Raw genomic sequence first — 15181 nt, forward strand, 5'->3', positions numbered from 1 at the left:
AAAGTCTACTCATGACACAACACCAGGTCTGTCCCTGGCATGACGAACCAAAATTTTTGGGTCACATAGATGTTTTCACCAGTATCAGAGGAGGATCAAAGGAAGGCTCAAACGTACATGCACTAAACGGATGAAGAGCCTGCAGAAGCTTGGGTCGAGACAGTATAATGGAGGAACACCAACATGTGCAAGGAGGGAAATGTGTGGAAGTGTGGTATGGCTGGCCTAGCAACTGGAGAATGAATGGATGCTGTGTACGTTGAGCTCGGCGGCCAGGGGAAGGAAACATGGGTAGTACATTATGCTAAGAATATGCGAATGAAACAGAACATCAAAAGTCTAATGGGTAGAGCACCTGACCAATGAGCAGGCATTCCCAGTTCGGGTCTCACTGTAATGTAGTCTATTTTACATGCCAAAGCACGTTATAACCAATATTTTAGATGCAAAACCCACTAAATAGCTGATATATATGAATTGGAGTACCACAAATAATGCACATGTGACGTATCCATGTCAGACGGAATGAGGCACTAGTAAGCAGGTGTAAGCACAAATAGACAATAGTAGGAGTATGTAAGCACTAGTAAGCATGCGTATGGCCATATGACTGCTTTAGAATGCCGTAATCACTCTGTATCCAATGGGCCTTTGTCAGGCCAGCAACAGAATAAACAGCCATGTATGTACCGAACCCAGGACCCCATACACCATAGTCTCAATAGCTAGCCAAGCCATGACAGATGTACAGAAGAATGGGGTAGTAGTAAACATGTCCTCACCATAGTTTAACCAAAATGAACCTGTGAAAGGCATCCATATGCAGTCATATGTGGCATAACTGACTACAGAACATACATATGTGAACTGGAGTACAGCAGTTAAGTCCAGATGTGAGGTGCTAATGTAATAAAGTGTAGAAGTTCCCAGGATCCCAGACAGTGCCCGTACTCATGTGTCGAGGATACATGACACACATATATAACAAGTGGTGAAGGGGAAATCAATGCCAAAAGGCAAATGCAAATCTAATACTATGCACTGCTAAGCGCACAGCACTGGCTCCCAATCTACTGGCAGGATACTACCAGTGGGAGATACAGTGTCACCCTGCTAAGTCTACTCTTGAACAAATGCACATCCGTCCCTGGCAGGACAACCCCAAACATCTGCCAAAAAGAGCCCTCGGGGTAACATACCATGCCTAAAACGTAAGCACAGATGGTGACGTATATAGGCTGACTACATGTGTGGGAAGCCTGAAGATTCATGGGTTGAAACAACATACGCAATGGGTCCCGAGAAGTGGAGAGTGGGCAATGTGTAGTGGTGTGGTTAGATTAGCCCAGAACCTTTAAGAAGGATGACTGATGTGGAGGGGGAATGGGGGGGAAGATGGGTACAATATTATGGCGTGCCATTCTAATGGGACCAGCCTGTGGATATCAGCAGGAAAAGAGGGGGGACACAGGGAAAGTACTGTGAGGATGGCCTAATGGTTAAGATGTTTGCCTTACAAACACAAGGTACAGGGTTTGAATCTCACAGGGGATAATTGTCTAGGCTTAAAATGGCTCGCAAGGGCAGTTAGCCTAGTACTAATCTATGAATCTATGAATACCATTTTCCATGCCAGAGTGCATTATGGATAATATGTATGTTGCATAACCCACGGAATTACATATATACATGAACTGGAGTACTGCAGCCAGGAAATAATATATATATATATATATATATATATATATATATATATATATATATATGTACAGGAGTACTGCAGGAAATGCACATGTGAAGTGACGGTATCAGACTGCATCCAGCAGTAGTTAGGTTAATCAGCAATGATCAATAAGCATATGTCAGCACTAGCATGTGTGTTTACGTTCCAAGGCTCAGGAACTCTGATGCAAACTATCTGTAAGCATATGTAACTGGAGGTCTGTGTTTGCGTAACGATGAGCACTGCATACACTAAGTAAGCAATGTCGGGGCTAACCTGGTGCAACTGGCTGTTACCTGCAGCTGGGGATGCATACTGTCGTGCAAACATGCATCCCACCGCCCTTGTTCAACCCTGCAACATAATTGACAGCCACTGTATGGCCCGAACCCAGGACCCTGTATACCACAAACATAGTGAAGTAACACTACACCATGTTGGATATACAGACTTCCCATGTATACCCAGTTATATCATGCAGCACAGACAATCTGCATAAGGGGAATTGTACTAATAGCACAACACTCAATTTATTTATTTATTTTATTTATTTTACATTTGTTGACCGGGCTAGTCTAGCTGGATATATGTCCATTTTCAGTAGAGGCCCGGGGAGAAAAGCTCCACACAAAACATAAATGAACAGACTTGTTAATAAAAACATACAATAAAATAGAAATAAACATCAACTTGTTAATAAAATCAACATACATTACGGAACTCAAACAGTTAGAGATCATACATAAGTTCGATCAGTTTCAAAACAATTTTACCAAGTACATAAAGGATATGCAATATGGCATTTGCCATAGAGATAACGGTTAAAGCTCAGGGGGGTAGAGAAGTAGAAGGAGAATGTGAGATAAATAATAGCGATGGGACAGGAGTCAGGAAATGAGAGAGGAAAAGAAGGAAGACAGTCAAAAGGAGGTGAGAGAGCATAGTAGGACAGCAAGGGTGAAGAAGCAGGGTAGATGCTAAATATTAAGCAAACAGAAGGATTAAAGGTACAGAGAGGGTGGGGAGAGGGAAGTTACCCTGGAGTAGTACAAGAACAAAGCCAGTGGTTGTAGGAACATTGTGGACACAGTGTGACAAAAGTGGGGTACATATCTGGACAGGTGAAATATTGTACATATACATGTAAAACTTTGCTAGTTAAACAGTGATCTGTTGTAATACACATAATCTGAACAACATGATGTCTGCAACTGTAATGTATCAGCATTTACTGACTGACCACATGCCTGACATCATCCACGTCAATCGGCCAGATGAATGTGGGGCAGGCCAATATTGTCAGCCACTGATGCATGGACATATGGACAGTCATGGATCTGTATATGTAGTGAGATACACAGGTACATATAAATGTCAGACTCACACATACATCCTATCACATCAATGGTATGTAAGTGGGTGGAAACATATGTCCACATATATTTACATATGAATATAGATATACATATGGATATACAGATAGAAATGTGAATTGTAGCACCAGACAGGAATAACAACCAGGACCCCCACTGCAAAATAACTGACCATAAGGATGGTTGATGGGGGTGGGGGCATAGATGAGGGGAACCTGGTGATGACTGCTATGTTCCCCCACCGCAGACGTAGCAGATATGCAGTGCAATGCAATATCCAGCACATGCAGTTCATGACCCCAGGACCCTCCACAACACATCTACAATGGTCTAACAGTAGGCCACTACACCTGTAGGAAGTCAGGGTAATAACCGAAACATATCAACCAGTCCAGTCATGCAACTATACAGGGAATGTACACTATCATCTACGCTGCTACAACATATCTGTATATATATATATATATATATATATATATATATATATATATATATATATATATATATATATCTGTGTGTGTGTGTACAGCTTTCTAACACTATATACATATATATCACTATATATGGATATATATACATGCAGATGGCTACATCGACACATATAAGTGGCTACACCTATATGTCTACATATACACAGCATATTATATATGTGTATGAAGATATACAGCTATGAAGGTATATACGGACATAGTTACATACATGTCATCAGAGATATATATATATATATATATATATATATATATATATATATATATATATATATATATATATATATATGTATAGACACATCTATATATATGTATATATATATATATTGGTACATATGGCCATGCATTTGAGGAGAGCAATGGCAGAATAACAAAAACACATATGTCCACATGCACCATTACTGGGGTTGAGAGGCTCCACACACTATACGTCAAGTACATGTAGGCATCCCCCACCCTCAGCCATACACATCCGCACCACAAAACACTACCTAGTGTTGCAGATACCATAACCAGGACCTGTCACAACATGGACACAGGAAGTTAAGAGTACTACATCCCACCTGTATGATGTCAGCCTGGTGTTGTTGACATATCATGCAGTACAGTCTGCCTCCCATAGGTAATGTAAATTGTGGTAGCCAGCAACATCCCCAGGATACACATACATAGACACAGATATGCAAATACATACATACATATGCACATATGTACATATATTTATATATACATACATATATATATATATATATATATATATATATATATATATTTATATATACATACATATATATATATATATATATATATATATATACATATATATATATAGATATACATGTGACTACACATACACACGCAGATATATGTACCATAGGATACATATGCAGTCGGTGCACACAATATGGAACAGCCACTATGCCTACAGCTAACCCCTGAACAACCGGACACTGTATGGGCCACCCATACAAATTACGTCCGTCTCCTGCAACATATACCCACATAGAGGTCATTGGGAAAATTCTACACACAGGTATGCGGAAATGGAATACCTTTCATTGTGTACCATGACAGTTCTACATGCCATGTCATATAGCTGTTCAGACAGTGACAGCCATATAAACAGTGGAATGCAACCGTGAAATGTTTATACTAATGCACTAGTCAGGAAAGGTTCACAACCATCACTGTTCAGGCCAACCCCTTAGACTTGTACAGTAGTGAGGACTGACTGGGCCACAGGATACCAAACCATCAACAGTGTGTAAGGCAGGTGTATAGTTCAGCAGCCGCTATCTACACTCTGTACGACAACAGTGGGAGATAAGGATGTCATGTGACCACATGGGTTGTAACTGTGACATAACAAGGCATAACTCACACCATCACATGCACACTAACAAATAGAACAGACCATCTGGCGGGTGACAGTAGGCTTACAGTAACCGAATATATGTAAGTGATGTACATATAGGTGAAGTATACGTCACTTTACATCCACATTCCTTATGGGGGCTCACCCCTGATACCCCCACATATGTAACAGGCAAGTTCATTTATGGCACCCCCCCAGACTCAAGAATACAGGGCCATATACCACTGTTACATACACTGGCCTCTGGAGCGCACAGGAGCATGCACGTATTGTGTAGGCAACGCCCACACATATATGGCCCCAGCCCCACCATATGCGTGGTGAATACAACAGACGTGGACTGTTGGCAGCAATGGCAGTGTGATATACTCACAGCCCTCTACGGGACACCCCACCACAGCATGTCATATGTGCAAAGCTTGATATGTAAATCATGTACTGATAGCACCCCACACACACACTGCCAGTGGGATATCAGACACAGGACCTGTGTGGTGGACTGACAAGACATGTTAGGCACACCTCTGGCCACCAAGAGGATAGGCCTACAGTTGAGGGATATGCAGACAGACTGCATTCCAAGGTAAAGTAGTATGTACACACACACACCCTGTAATACCAGTACTATACAAAGCATAACATGGCTCTACTCACACTCTGTCTGTAGTTCCTGAACCCCCTACACATATGTAGCTGCCCTGAGTGTGCCAGTTCCCCTGTAGAAGTTAATGCTGTCTGCTGTCTGTAACACTGATGCCCACACACATGTAGGACTGTACAAACATCCACAGTCTTTCCAGGTTATGTCATCACATAAATTCCCTACTGTACATAATATGTGGGGTGGTCTGATATCTCACTGGCATGTCAGTGGATATGATGACACTAATTTATGTTGTACAGCAAAAATGCACCACGTCATGCATGACATATCTACACAGGTTGGCATAGATGTGGCTGGCAGCACATGCACAGGGCCAATAATGACATATTACTGTGATAACCTCATACATTTACTGTTGTAACAGGGTTTGTGGCAACATATGTCCTGTGAGGGATAAGACACCAGTAACTGTCACAGCTTTCACCATCTACAGACTGCAATTCTAACACTCCCGTCTACAGTCCACAGATAGATGCTCCATAGGTAATACACATAATCAACGGCACAACACACTGCCCAGTCTGCAGATGACCTGGCAGATGGGGATTCCACATAAACATGGAACTGACATGGCAGGTATGGAGACATGTAGGAAAGACTGATCCACACACACAATGTTAGATCAACAGAATGTCACATGCTAGCAGCACTTACAGTCTGTAGGTGGGTTAGGCACATCCCCCTCCTATGTGTTGCCCTAATTCCACAGTGTATGTTGTAGATGTTAAATCCCCAATCCATCACAGATGCTGGTTGCCAACCAATGGATGTAGTTTCTGCTCACAGTGAATGACAAGGGCCAAAACCCACATGATGTTCCTAGATATCAGAGTGTGTTTCCATGCAATTGGCTATGGGACTGTTACCACAGAAGTTACACAAGCAATCAGCTAGGGGAGGGCTGCGATTCTTGCAGAGGCCATCAGCTGATCATGAACATCACTTAAAATACACATGCTGCTGCCTAAGCAAAGCTGGTGTAGGACTCCACATACCCCAGAGAGGGAGTGGGAGAGGCAGGCAGAGGCAAAGACTTGTCAGGAAGGGGTAGTGGAGAAAAAGCACAGCTTGTTTGTGTCACACACCTACCAGCAGAGGGTATCAAACCCCTGACAACTATGTACTGCATCCACAGTTCGATGCAGTTATTGGATCCACCACATGGGTTATCTGTTGTGGAGCCCTCAGAATATATATGTGATGGTGCATGACATCTGCAACAGGGATACGGTAGCTATACGGTAGGTGACGTACATGTGCCTGTCAGCATGAACAGGTGCCAGCATCTACACAGTCACACTCTCACAGGGACACACATACATTGACATACTTGGCAGGGCCAGGGGTACAGTACATCAGTACCAGGATTGCCACAACACATCACTGTGCAGGTACAACATGCACCACATGGGTCATATGGAGGTGTATGGGCAAAGGGTATGAGGAGGTGTCTGACATCTGGCAGCATGTCTCTGTATGTGCAAGGGGGTTTTAGTGAGTGTGGCTGTGAACATATGCACCATACAACACACAGACAAATATACAGGGTGCCAGTACTGACATGCATGGGTGCATGACTGCACGGGTGTGTGGTGGTCGACTGTGGAAGCAGGCTGTACAAGTGTAGGCAATGGGTATACCTTGGCATCAGGCCACATGACAATGGTCAGCATTGTGTCCCAGGGCTATGGTTTCTGCTCTTGCCCACACAGGTGGGTATTGTATACCCCATCCAGTCACCTAGGAGACTAATGTGTGTGGCCCATGCTGTGCATCGCTTGCCATGTATGTGTTCCTTACCCCATGACATGGACGGCATCTGGGATATGCACACCTTCCACATGCATGTACAGTGACATGTGGATCTGTGCCTGGGGCATGTGGCTCATGTTGTGCACACATATTTCCATCATATGTGCCAGTTGTGCCCCTTGTGGCAGGGACCAGTAATGGGAATCAGGTTTACCTGCAGTTACATTGATGGCATGCTGACAGCAATCTCTGGTGTCAGTGGCAACTGTCCATACAGGGCATGCTGTCAGGCATGGTATGTCCATTGTGGGACACATGTGATGGCCCTACAGGTGGCGCAGGTGTCCATTGGGGAACATGGGGGAGGTGCACCATCAGCATGTACATGCATATTGGACAGATGGACAGGGGCATGCCCTCTGTAACCCACTGCTATCACTCCATGGTTACTATCAGTGGCCAATACGCAGTGTACTACCCACATATTGGCTGTTGCCTAGGCATGTGTGTGCGTATGTGATATGTTGAGAGTGTGCTCTGGGTAATACTGGGGTTGCTAAATGTGATTGCCTGGCCTTGATGTCACATGTATGGGTATGGCTTTGCACCCCAGCCTCTCAGCTATTTTACATCTGTTATCCCTGTACAGTGGACATTGTGCTATATAGTAGGGCTGCCATATAAGACATATGCAAAGCCTGCTCCATATTGGCCACAGGCTCACAACCACCTCTACACAGGATACAAGATACGAACACACACACACACACACACACACACACACACACACACACACACACACACACACACACACACTCCTGTCATGTCTGGGAGAAGAACCCTTACATAACTAGTTTATTACACTTCAGCAATATGCAGTAAAGGTATGTGCCATGCACATTACTAACATACTCCTTCCCCAAGGGTCTATTCCACAATGACTGACATCAGCAGGATTGCCAAAGTAGTCCATTTTAAATGTACTGTGGGTGAGTACCCTAAAATGAATTGCTCTCAACACAAACAGTGAGATGCACACAAAACATCCATGACCAACATGTGTGGGTATAGAACCCCTGAAAGAGGTGTATACCACACTACAGCATGGAGCTGTTATAGGACACACCACGGGGATAACTCCTTCCCCACAGGTGTATTTCACAATAAATGACATCAGCTGGATTGCCAAAGTGGGCCATGTGGAATGTACTGCATGTGACTAGCCTATAATGCATTGCTCCGTATACAGACATGGACACACAAAACATCCGGAACTGCCATGGGTGGGGATGGAACCCTGCCTCCATTCTAAATCACACTTCAGCGGTACGCAATTACAGGACATGGCGATTACTGGACTACAACCTTCCCGGAGGTGTATTTCTGGGTGGGTGACATCAGCAGCCTTGCCAAAGTCGAGTATAGGCATTGTAATTCATGTGGCTACACAAAAATGCATCGCTCTCTACATAGACAGAGACAGACACACACACACACTTGCCACATTTGGGGTTAGAACACCTACCTAGCTACCTTATCACTCTACAGCAGTACGCAGTTACAGGACACGTTACGAAAATTACTGGGCTACAATCTTCCCGGAGGTGTATTTATGGGTGGGTGACATCAGCAGCTATGCCAAAGTCGAGTATAGGCATTGTAATTCATGTGGCTACACCAAAATGCATTGCTCTCTACACAGATAGAGACAAACAGACATGCACACTAACAAACACACACATTCTTGCCATGTCTGGGGTTAGAACACCTGCCTAACTACCTTATCACTCTACAGCAGTTACAGGACACACAACAGAGATTACTGGGCTACAACCTTCCCTGAGGTGTATTTCTGTGTGGGTGACATCACCAGCATTGCTAAAGTCAAGTATGGGAGTAGTACGTAGTGTGGCTACCATAAAATGCATTGCTCTCTACTCAGACAGACACAGACAGATGCACACACTAACACACACACACACACACACATACACACACACACACACACACACACACACACACACACACACACACACACACACACACACGTGTCAGGGGTTAGAACACCTACATATCTACTTTATCACACTACAGCAGTATGCAGTTACAGGACATGCTATGGAGATTACTGAGCTACACTTTTCCCCAGGGTGTATTTCAACATGGAAGACCTTAGCATGTTTGTCATAGTAGGGCTATCGGGAGGGCAGCGTGTCTGCCTGGGCCATAACCCATTCATCTAGAGGTTGACACACCACATGTGGGCACTCGCAGGGTTATATTCCACAAGTACATGTATACAGCTGCTAGATGACTACTTCCTTGTACAGTCCTGTTGCACAGCTAGCACGTCCACCACATAGTCTGTAATGCTGACAGATACTGGTGGCTAATGTCTACAGTGAGTGACATCTGAACATCATGTGGCTGTAGTCATTTGGCAGTGTGCTGGGTGGGACAAGCCTCATAACGGTTGGCTCCTTGTCACAGTCACTCTCTCCCACACATCTATGTATGTGTACATATGGCATATTATTGTGTATTGTCCTTGGATATATGCATGTATTCCTATCCACTATGTGTGTAAAGCATGGGTGTTGCATACTGAGGGGTGTCTGCACTAGCATCTTTGACTGTCAGATTTGTCTGGTCCACTGTTGTTTGCTGACATGGGCTTCTTTTGTTTACATGCATGAGCATGCCCAGTATGACCTTTCAGTATGTTGTTGGTTTACATTGCCTTCATTCCTCTAAGTTTGCGAGCATGCCCTTCTGTATAGAATGTGTAGATCAATACTAGGTAGTTTTTACTCCAGTGCAGACCTTTGTGTTTTTCACCTACAGGTAGCAAAGTGTTTCTGCCGGGTATCCGGCATTCATTTGGCAATATGGGGACAAACTGTGCAGGGGATAGTGTGTACTGTAGGTGATTGTGTCTGTGCTGCTTCAGCCACATGGTATCACTGTTAGCAGAGATATTCAGACATGTGTACTGTTGTACACAGTGATATGTTCTGTCTCCATGTACTGCCAGGTGGACATTCTTGCTCACAGTGCTGTCTTGGGGGACAAGGGTGACTGCAGCTGTGTCCAGTATTGTGGGCAGACACCTATGTATTCATGGTAAGTTATGCCATTCTAGAGGGGTTGCTGCAGACACCTGCTGCTGGGTCTGGGAATCTGGTAGAGTGCTGGCGGGGGATCCCATACTTGTGCAGCCATTGACAAGACAGTCTGGGCTTATCTTGCTGTGGCAATGCCTCACAGTTGTACAGATTCACAGAGGTTGCCCAGAGGCAGGAGCCATGGGTCAGGACATTAACCCTATTGTGGTGTACGGGCAGGTGTGTAACCACCCATTTATGTGTTTGCAGCCAGGGATAGTGTGGGCACACAGCTTGGTGTCAGACCCTGTACATTCCATGCTGCCCATGCACCCACCCCCCTCTGTTATTCTAACCTCTTCCAGACATTATGCACACATTCTCAGATACTTTCCCTAGGGGTATCACCCCATCACAGGTGTGTGTTAGTGTTGGTCCACAGTTCATGCAGTGGGACATGGTGGACATGTTACTGTGGTTTGTCCACATGGTGTTGCATATAGCTTATGTGGAGTGTGTTATGTTGTTATTTGGGTGTCCATGACTTTACATGCATTGGCAGTACATGTGAGACACAGGCCTTTGGCAGAGGCTTGTGGGGCATTAGGTGTTGCTGCGGGCATGCCTACAGTATCAGACTGCCAGACAGTATATTCCTCTGGGGTGACAGGGTAGGTGTGATAGGTGTTCATGCATATTCCTTCTATCAGTCTTGATCAGGTGGTGTGGACACTGGTAGGGTGCTACGTACAACTAGAGACACACCTGCATGGGACACCTGCACTGCATGCTGCAGTCTTCCACTATTGCCATGTACAGGAGGGGTCATAGTGTACCCATTCCCCATGGCAGGGATATGGCCAGAGATGTACCTGTGGGTGGTGTGTGTGTGTGTGTGTGTGTGTGTGTGTGTGTGTGTGTGTGTGTGTGGGCTGGGTGCATGTGTGCTATGGACAGTACTTGCATCTGACACACAGATATGTATGGGGCATTCCTGGTATGCAGGCATGTGCAGGTACAACAGCTGTTTCCCAATACATCAGTCCTACTTCCTTTGTGATCTGCAGGTGTTTGGCTGAACATCACTGGTAGCCCCAACTACAGGACCAGTTGCTGTGATGCATACCTGTATGTACAATTCCAAGGGCGTCTCCATTTCACAGTGATACAATGTATACTGTATGTCTGGGGTACTTTCCCCTGTGTACTGCTTGAATATCTAGCCCAACTGCCATGCCATGTCAGTCTTTCAGATGGTGACACATATTACCACCATATATTTACAATGGCTTACTGCTAGCAGGTGGTATACTGGTGGTGATTGTCCTTGGCACTGCAGTTGTGTGGGCTTGTCCCTGTCATCAGCAGTACTGGGCTATGGCCACCAGGTTTTACCTCGACATGCATACATACTGACCACTCTCACACAATATGAAACACACTGCATCCTTCCACACACAGACCTGCATATTGTGGACATGCTACAATCCATCCTGCTACCTTGGGCACCTCTGGCCATCTCTGCTCCACTTGTATTATACCTACTCATGCATGTTACTACATTTCTACGCAAGATTGGTGGGGGACACCTGACTGTTACTAAATTTCTATGCAAGTGTGGGGGTAGGGGCACACCTGACTGTTTCTATGTGTCTACATAGGGGGGGCACACCTGACTGTCATTACATTACTATGTAGGATGGGGGGCACAAGTGACACTAGTACACATTTGCTATAACTGTACTGGTATGTCATGTACTCCATTTCATTATGTATTGCTACCTATCATGCTGTGTAGAGGACTACAGATCATGGCTTTGGGTACCTTCCATACTATTGCCTGATATCCTACCCTTCAGAGCTGGCATCGTACTGCCTGCCCTGCTGTGGTCTGTCTGTATAGGCCTGGGGGTGGGGTTAACCCTAGCCATCATTCTGGGGCCATGGCACAGGCCCTGTTTGGGTCCACCTGTCCTGCTGGCTGTGATTGTTGTTGGGTATGTGAACCATCCTGACTTGCATGTGCGGATCATATGGACACACATTTCACACAGCACGTTTCCTGCAGTTGTTTCTGTCTCCCTGTATAGTACTGGCTACTATGGTGACTCCAGTATGTGTTACACATGTCGGGGTACCACTATGGGTGTCTACTGTCTGCTGCCATAACATTCAGCCACCCAGTTCCCTTGCATGCTCACATCCATACCATAGCTACAGGTGCCAACACATTCTACTCCATTTGGCAATTGGTAGGTTAATTGACTTACCTTCTGGGTGTGTCAGACTTGCGGATGGTGCTAGAGGGCTGCCTATGTCGGATGCACATAGTACACTCCCTATACAAGGTTGAGCACAGGTGGTGTAATGTTTGGCATTCCTTTTACAGTATGTGCAAGTTGGAGAGAGGTGTCATTCCCTGGGACCTTACTGTGTCAGTGCATGTGCTATGTGTTGACTCTTTGCCAAGGCCAGGGGATACTGGGCACGCCCCCTTCTTCCTACTGGGGCAGGCTCAGTTTCTTCCTCCTCCGGGTCACTCTGTGCCTGTGCAGGCCTTGGAACTGGTGGGGGTCTGTGTGGCCCTGCCCCATGTTGCTTCTGCTGCAGCTGTTTCCACAGGATCATATTATGTAGCATTGCACATACAATAAGGATTTGGGTACATAAAGCTGGTGAATACTGCAAGGCTCCACTGGATGTGTCCAGACACCGGAACCGTGACCTGAGCATCCCAAACACGTGTCTGGCCTGTGTGTGTGCCTCATTATGGTGTTGTTGTTCAGGTGTGTGTGCATTTCTGATGGGTGCCATCAGCCTTGACTCCAGTGTGTACCCAGCATCCGCCACTTGATGTCCATAGGGGATGTCCCCATTGGCAAATCTCTAATACAGCTGTGTCAGATGCCATATGTGGGAATCATCATAGCTTCCAGGGCAGCCAGCACACACATTCATTATAATGCCATGGGCATCACATACAACCTGGCAGTTGATGGAGGGGATGCCCCTGCAGTTGATGTAGGCCCTACCCTGCTCACCAGGTGGTGCTTTAATGCATATGTGTGTGCAGTCTATAGCACCCACTACCCTAGGGTATTCTGCTATTAGGTTGAAGAGATGCATATTGCTGGTCAACACCTCACAGGTGTTGAGAAAATATGCATACTCACTGGCATGTGCTGCCATGGCATCCAGGAAATGGTGGAATACGCTGGATGCTGATGCTTGTGAGATCCCCATGTTATCCCCAGTTGTGCTTTGGGAGGTGCCTGTGGCTAGTATACCTAGGTCTACACATACCTTGACATCCACTGGGATGGGTTCCCCTCAGTCGGTTTGGTGTGTCAGGTGTGGCCGGCACAGCTCAACTACTTGCTGTAGGAGGTCTCTGTCCACCCTATAACGCTCTATTATCTCCAGCTCATGTAGCCCCTGGTAGGTTACTCTGGGTCTGTACACTCTTCTCCATCTCCTCACTGTGGGTTTTTGACAGCATGCACATCCTGACCACCCTCAGCCTCTTGCACATGTTGTTCTATGTTGCCTGCTGCAGCCCTTCTCATTTTCTAGGTTTGCTTATTAAAATGTCCCCACTTGTATACACCAGTGGTGTAAAGTGTGGGAAAAACCAGTGGGGAAGGTGTTTGCTTAGTTTATAGTAGTGTCCTGAGCTGGGCTGGGCTGCTGCCTATGTAATTGGCTGCTTCTGATACGTTTCACCTGCCAGATATGCTAATTCTCCTTGAATACCTTCCTACTGCTGATTTCCCTTACCATTGCTCCTCTGTTTGGGCCCAGGGCTGCGCCGTGCAAACAGAGTACTTAGATGTACACACTGCTGCTGTTTCCTGGTTTAACTTCTTTTTTCTTCCTGTAACTCCCATTGTGCGGCACGGACACCCACTTACACATTGTAAAGAGTGCTAGGCAGGTTTAGACACACCCCTAGCTTGGCTGTGCTGAGCTAGGAACATACCCAAGCCACAGGGCTCCAATCTGCTTACAGTATGCCTGACACACCCACCCATGATGTCAACTGCCTCCTAGTCTTGCACTGAGCTATTCATACTCTTAGACTGCTGGGACCTGCCAAACAAGCTGGGGAAATCTGGGATTCACTTTTGTTCCCCTCATTTGCTTAGGATTGCCTGCTAATGCATAGTTTCATGTGTCACACTGTACCTCCCTCTTAGCAACCACTATTCACTGGCCAGGTTGCCTTGTGCCTGCCATTGACTTGCATGGCAGAATACTGGCTTTAGATAGACTGCTTTTTTTAGGTTTATTTTCTTGTTTCCCCACCGTTCTCATTTGCACCCCGCTGCCCTATGCTTCGACAGCCGTGATCGGTGAAAACATCATAAAAGTTGTGTTTTGTACATTCTCCATTGTTTGCAATGCCAGTGGCCTTTTACTTGGCCATTGGCATGCTTCCTCAATGATATGCCGCCTTAGTTTGGTGCTGTCATGTCCCAATTTGGGGTTTTGCAGAACCGCACTCAGTTACTAACCGAGTACATTTCTGCATATTACGCTAGTCCTGCACACCCTGACTACAGCTTCCTGGATAGCAGATTTACCTCATTTGCATGGTTTTCACCTGCAACTGGGGTAATTTGAATAAGGGGCTGAGAACATGCAGCACTAGTGCTAGGGCGCTCGTGCACGTCAAACGGGCACATACGTGGATCGCTCAGAC

The 15181-nt window shown here is 45.6% G+C and overlaps 1 protein-coding gene across 1 annotated transcript in view; it reads left to right on the top strand.

Annotated features, from left to right (window-relative positions):
- The window catches only part of LOC122808337 (immunoglobulin lambda-1 light chain-like), a 45606-nt gene that overhangs the window by 18549 nt on the left and 11876 nt on the right, over positions 1 to 15181 (top strand). The window lies entirely within an intron of this gene.

Source organism: Protopterus annectens, chromosome 8.part0 (assembly GCF_019279795.1).
Source record: "Protopterus annectens isolate FY-2018-M chromosome 8.part0, PAN1.0, whole genome shotgun sequence".
Lineage (NCBI taxonomy): Eukaryota > Metazoa > Chordata > Ceratodontiformes > Protopteridae > Protopterus > Protopterus annectens.